This window comes from Vigna angularis, chromosome 3 (assembly GCF_016808095.1).
Source record: "Vigna angularis cultivar LongXiaoDou No.4 chromosome 3, ASM1680809v1, whole genome shotgun sequence".
Lineage (NCBI taxonomy): Eukaryota > Viridiplantae > Streptophyta > Magnoliopsida > Fabales > Fabaceae > Vigna > Vigna angularis.
Genome location: NC_068972.1, coordinates 24,621,832 through 24,628,559, shown reverse-complemented (window position 1 = coordinate 24,628,559; position 6,728 = coordinate 24,621,832). Strand labels below are relative to the sequence as shown.

Here is a 6,728-nt window from a genome sequence, read left to right as displayed (position 1 = left end):
TCTCCCAATTTATAGGATCTTTCTTCGACCTCTCAATTAAATTCCCAACCCTAGAAATTACTCCACCAACCTTGGATTCCCCTTTTTCCATAACTCTTCTCGAACCGCACCTCTCATCCTCTTAATTTCTCCTTTCCGTTACTTCACTTGAGCCTTGGATTCTCTCACGCCCTCACCCTTGTTTCCGTTAACACTATGGTTTGCTAAGAAGAAGAAAAAGAAGATGGAAGACGGAAAACAAAAATAGAAAAAGAAAAAAAGAGGAAATGAGCACCTCACTCTCACTACCCCTTTAAGGTTATGGGTTTCGAAATTTGGCCCATGACAAAAGTCTCATGCAAAAACAAAAGAAAATGCAGCCAAATAAGCTCTGCTTTACCAAACATACACTTCCACTTTAATTTCACTATATATTAAGCATTTATTATTCCTTTAATTTTTCTTTTTTTTTTGCCTAATTTATATTTTTTTATTTTAATTCAACAATTAATTATTTTATTTTATTTTGCACAACACCTAAGCATATTTATGAGGACTTTGTCCAATTAAAAATTAAACAACACGGTACTTTTATTATTTTATTTTAAAAAAAAAGTTATATATTTGTTGAGCGATCTTAAGTGGGTTCTTTTGTTGAAAACGGTTTCAATTGAATCCTAAATTTTTAAAATCGTAACAATTATGTCATTTTTGTTAATTGGTGACAAACAACATCAAGAGTTACTTAGGTGTTGCACAGTAAATATGTTGATGTTAATGGCTCTATTACGTGAAATTAATATTTAAATTAAGATGGTGTATTAGTTTTTTACGTGGCAAAATGTAATTGGTCATTGTAGTTAAAATAATAGATTAGAAATTTGGGCACTTTAAATTAGGGATTTTTGAACTAATTATGGTTTAGAGCATCATCCTCCTTCAACCTCTTCATCTCCTCGCACAAAGGGCGTCTCCTTCATCAAACACTAAAAAAAACGTGAAACCTCGAAGCTACCATGGCCGTTTCGCGCAATCGTGAGCGAAATAGTCGTCAAAGCCGCTCTTCTGTTTAGGCTTTCATCTTCTTGTTTCACGCACGGGAACTTATTTTCTACAACATTTAAGGCACCAATTCTACAACCCGTCACCGACAATGGAGAGGAAAGTGTGCCTGTTACATTTGGAAGAGGTGTGACTCTTTCCTTTTTCATCGCTATGATTTTGGCTCGTATTGGACTCCAATGAGGGCAGTGGTGACCCTACATATATTGTGCATTTGCAATGAAAATGAACCTTGATTATTGAGTCTATGAAGATTGAAAAGGGAGTGGATCCCTCAGTTCCTACAAAGAGAAAATAGAAACACAAAGACCCCAAAATCACACCATAGAAAACCCCAAATTCGTGAATCCTAATAGCAAGGAAGAACCCTCAAATCATGCACTACCTCCATCTTCGCATCTCGAGCTCTACGAAGCAAATATCCAGAAACATGAGCCCCTTTACCAGATCATCGAGCTCTCCCAATCACCTCTCGCGTGGCGAAGAAAACCCTAAGCTGGATTGGATGCGCGAACCTGAAGCAAAGATGAGGAAGAAGAATAGTTCCCTATTAGTAAACCAAAACGGAAAAGAGGAAGGAGGAAAATGTCACCCTTGCGCGACGGCGAAGGACCCTCTGATGGGGTTTGTGCATGAAGAAGAGGAAGCCAAATTTAGGAAAAAGGTGTTTCTAATTAGGGTTATTAGGTGAATTAAATTTTTTGAAAGCTAATTGGCATAATTAGGGTTAAGGAGATTTAATTGCATTATTTAATTAGAATCAGAGACATAATTTAAAATTGTCATTACAAGTCATAATTTAAATTTTCCACATAATAAAATCATCCAGATCAGCATCACAACATCAGCATACTTTGACGTTGTTTTTGACCATTTAACGGAAATGACTTAATTGTTACGATTTTACAAAATTTAGGACCCAATTGAGACTGTTTTCAACAAGAGGACCTCACTTGAGATTCCTCAACAAATATGAGGACCATCTGAGAGTTTAAACATATTAAAAAAGACAAGATTCTCATACTAATCACATATCTAATGACATTTACAAGAATGATCTTACATATTATAGTTACATAATATAGTTAAAAGAGAATGAGACTTTTAAGGAATATGCTCAAAGACCAGGGAGGTAGCTACTCAGGTGGAACCACCTTGTATTGCAAGAAAATGGTGATTATGTTTATAAACACTCTACAATCTCCTTTCTATGATCATATGATAGGAAATATATCTTCAAATTTTGTTTATATTAGTGTAATTGGTGAGAGGGTCGAAGTAGGTTTGAAGAGTGGGAAGATTACTTATGGGTTGGTTGGAAATTCCCATATAAAGAAGCATGGGTTCAATGCTAGAAAGAAAAAAGAAGGAGAAACTAATGCAGGATATGAGACTTATACCCAACCTCGTTATCATAATCATTCATAACAATCTACTCAATGGTCATTTGTTGCTAATACACCATCAACCTATCACCCAATGAAAAATCAGAAAGGTTTTTTTCATGCTCATAATTCTTACCTGACATAATTTGCTCACAATGATCATCCCAAACAAGGTTGGAAGAATGATGTTAATTAGGGGGAAATTACAAAAAATAATTTTGTTTGTTTTACCCCTCTTCTAATAACCTATACATAATTGTTGCCAAATCTTCTTCATAATAAGTTAGTTTGGATTGCATGAAACTTTGGCGGGGACGTCGGAAACTATATAAAGTGGGTATAATTGGTTCCCTTGGAGCAGTTTGGATTGCAAGCGTTGTGGTGGAGACGCTATGATCTTTGACGAAGTTGGAGGTTGCAAGGTTTGTGCTGGACAATGCCCCATTATATGTGATGAAGGTGGAGGATGCAACCTGGTTAGGTGTTTAATTCCAAGGTTGGTGGTGGAAGCGTTAACAAAAGATAACTTAACAAAAGAGAAGAGAAGAAATGGGCAGTTAGGCTTGGAGAAAAAAGGACATATGGAAGAGACATGACAGTGGCGACATAGGAGAAAGAAGTGATAACTAGCAGCAAAACCTAATTGCATCCATAGTTTTATAAATGTTTGTAAAATAAGATAAAAATTTGGTCTAAGCCGACTAAAAAAATTATTTAATCTAATCTAATGTACAAAACTCCTTTTACCCTATCCACAATAGTTGCATAAAATTTTATTTAACCTAAAACAATTCCTCTCCCTTTTGCCTTTGAAAACCAACAATCCCTACTATTGTTACATTTTTAAAATTAATTTTAATAATTATTTTTAATTTTTTTCTCTTTATAAACATTTTTACTCATAAATTTAACATTAACAATTATCATTTTATATTACTTTAATAACTAGGGGTATTTTAGTAATCTTCAACTACTACCAATTAAATATTTTTTTTTATTTGTCACATCGATCAAATCTTACACTAATTCTCACAAACTTTACTTCTAAATCCACTCTCACTTACCTCCAAATCCACTCAAAGAAACAACAACTTATTCACCTTCAAATCCCGTCAAATTCATCCACTCACTCTCTCCCAAATCATTTCTCCAAAGTAAACACACCCTTAAGGAATTAAATATGAATTTAAGTAAGTATTTTTACATCAATGGATTAGTATGAATAATGTTATTTAATTAAAAAGAGCAAGTCTATTTGATAATTATGCATAGTTATATAAAATTTGTTTACTGTTATTTAGGAAGACAAATAACTAAAACTTAAAGATATATTCAAAAATATCAATAATAAGTTTAGTTATTATTATAATTTACATAGAAAATATTAGTTAATATGTCAGTTATCCGTTTATAAATTGAATGATCATGATTAAAAGTTAGGTCAATCGGTCACGATAATAACACCATTAATATTACTGATGATCAAGATTATAGATAAAGTATTTTTATCAATTATTGAACCAGAATTAGGCCTTTGTTAATTATAAGTTCATTTCAAAGAATTATAAATATGAATTTGAGGTAGTTGATTACATTTATTGCACATTTAACAATTTATTATACTAACCGAACGATTATATACTGACTAGAGCATCGAATACCTTTTACATACACTTCCGCACAACATAGCTAAAGAGTTACAAGGCTAGGACGGATTTGCGAGATACAATGTGTTTGTTTCAGTCGATATATGAAGATGAATTTGAGCTGATTTGCGGGATATGCACCTTTTCATTACCCCGCTAATACGCTCGGATTTGCGGTGATGTTAATTGAAATCTCAACTTTGCCCTCCATTATTTGTAAAATACCACATAAAAATACAAGCGTAAAATATCACGTAAAAATGCAAGTATTTCGATTCCAAAGGTTAGAGATGATGACCAAGAATGGAGGTTGGTCTATGGTGATTCAAGGTTGATGGCTGCTACGATGTTGAAGATGAAGAAGGTGAATAACAAAGCTTGAAGAAGGAGTTGAAGAAGAGTTGTATTTGGTTCTGATGATGCTGTATTCGATTCCCATTTTTGAGCATTCGATTCCAGTAAAAAGAACAAATGCAACTGATACGTGTATTCAATTCCCGCAAACTTGTATTTAGTTCCATATACCCTTTATTCGATTCCACTACACCCGTTATTCGATTTCCATGGTGATTTATCCAATTCCATGAGCATGCACACCTCTCCATGCTTTCCTCTATGTGTTGATGTTTGTTCATGGAGCAGTCCCTAGCTTTTCTTCATCACCTTATTTCTATTATTCAAAAACAACTTTTTACTTTCTTTCTCTTTTACTTCCATCTAATGTATATTTTTGCATGTATATTTTACTTCTAATAATAATAATAATAATAATAATAATAATAATGGAATTTTAAAAATTAATTTTTATTTTTTTCTTTCTTTATAATAATTTTTACAATTATAATAATATTAACAATTATTATTTTATATTACTTTTACTATTAATGGTAGTTTAGAAATCTTAAATTTTTATCAATTAAACCATTTTTTTATTTATCAGATTGGTCAAATTCTACACTAATTCTTACAAATTTTACTTTTAAATTCATTCTCACTCACCTCCAAATCTACTCAAATAAATAACAATTAAAAATTAACCTTTAAATCTCTTCAAATCTATCTACTTACCCTCCCTCAAATCTTTTAAAGTAAACACAACCTAAGACTTTTGAGGTTAGGGACGTAAAGTGTTTTAAATTCCAAAAACCTCGCACCCGAAACACAGTAGTTAAATTTGGTCTTGTGTCTTCTAAGAAATTAAGGAGGTACTGTTATACTACATCTACATGCCTAATGATTAGATCAGTGATGTGTAAATCATATTTAATCAGGTCTTTGCATGTGCACATGTTATGTTAGTGCAAAGTAGTGTAATTAAACATGGTAATGATTGGATCTAATCCAAAACCATACACGATTATGAATCATCAACGTGGTTACCTCTTTATCTTTTACCTTTTGTAGGGTTCCATTATATCATATGATTTGGCTTCCAACATGCTTTACCTGTTAATTAAATTTTAAATGATAATTATACACTAATTTCCAAACTCTAATGTCTTCAGCTCGGAGGACAGGATGACTACTGGGCATTGACCTAAAACCATTGTAAGATGAGAATCTAACAGAAATTGCAAACTATCAGTGTATGAGAAATTAAAAAACAAGGTGTGAATGATAGCTCTTGTCGGTCATGTATAAGAAAATGAGGTCAAATTTATGTGCCAGCGAGGTTATCCTAATCTAAAACGATGATAACTTATGTTGTTAGCAAGAGTCTAATGTTTGAAAATATGCATAGTTGTGGAGAATCGAAATGTGTCTTCTTAATTAATAATTTGCCCTTGTTAATTTGGTTATTCTAGATTTTTATTTGATTAATGATTCAGCAATTAAATTAAGTCTCTTTAAAAATTTGGTCACTAATTTAATTTGTGATGACTATTACAGTCACAATTATTTAACTGCTATGTTTTTTTACCCGTAACTAATATATGCAACTGGAAATATTTGTAATTTTAGTTGCAATTTTATATTTTTAAAAATATTTAAAACTTGGTTAGAAATTATTTTACTACATTTAAATATTGGTCGTTTATTTGATTGTTAAATTGTTATATTTATTAACAATTATTTTATTTAACAAAATAAATTGTGTAAAATTAATAGACGTTTATTATACAATTTGATTATATAATTTGATGAACAATTTTGTTTAATTATTCGTCTATACTATTTTATTAATATATAATTAAACAAAATTATCATCAAATTGTATAGTAAATATTTATTAATTTTACAATATTATTAAAATATATACAATATATTTTGTTAAGTATCTTTTTAGTATTTATGATTTTAATTCACATTAAAAAAATACTATTGAGAACAAATGTATTACGCGTATTCACTTTTTTTATACTAATAAAAATTAATAAAATTATTATTATTGTTATTATCATTGTAAAATTAAATATAAATAATTTTTATAATTATTTTAAATAGTTTTTATTTATCTTATAGGTGATTTTTTAATTAAAAAAGATGGTTAAATTTAAAGAAAAAGTTCAAATTAAAAAAAATAGTTAAATTTAAAGAAACGATAAAATTGATGAAATAATTCAAAGAAATGGTAAACTTTTATTTAAAGAATAAACTTAGAAAAAAAATGTGGACATAAAAAAGAAAAGTCTCTTTTATATATAAATATAAATGA

The 6,728-nt window shown here is 30.4% G+C and overlaps 1 long non-coding RNA gene across 1 annotated transcript; it reads right to left on the bottom strand.

Annotated features, from left to right (window-relative positions):
• Positions 1-1,247: 1,247 nt before the first annotated feature.
• On the bottom strand, positions 1,248-1,693 carry LOC128195998 (uncharacterized). Its single transcript, XR_008248025.1, has 3 exons — positions 1,634-1,693; positions 1,427-1,556; positions 1,248-1,322 (listed from the first exon to the last, which is right to left on the bottom strand). It is a non-coding gene; the product is annotated as an uncharacterized LOC128195998 (long non-coding RNA).
• Between the last annotated feature and the right edge of the window lie 5,035 nt (positions 1,694-6,728).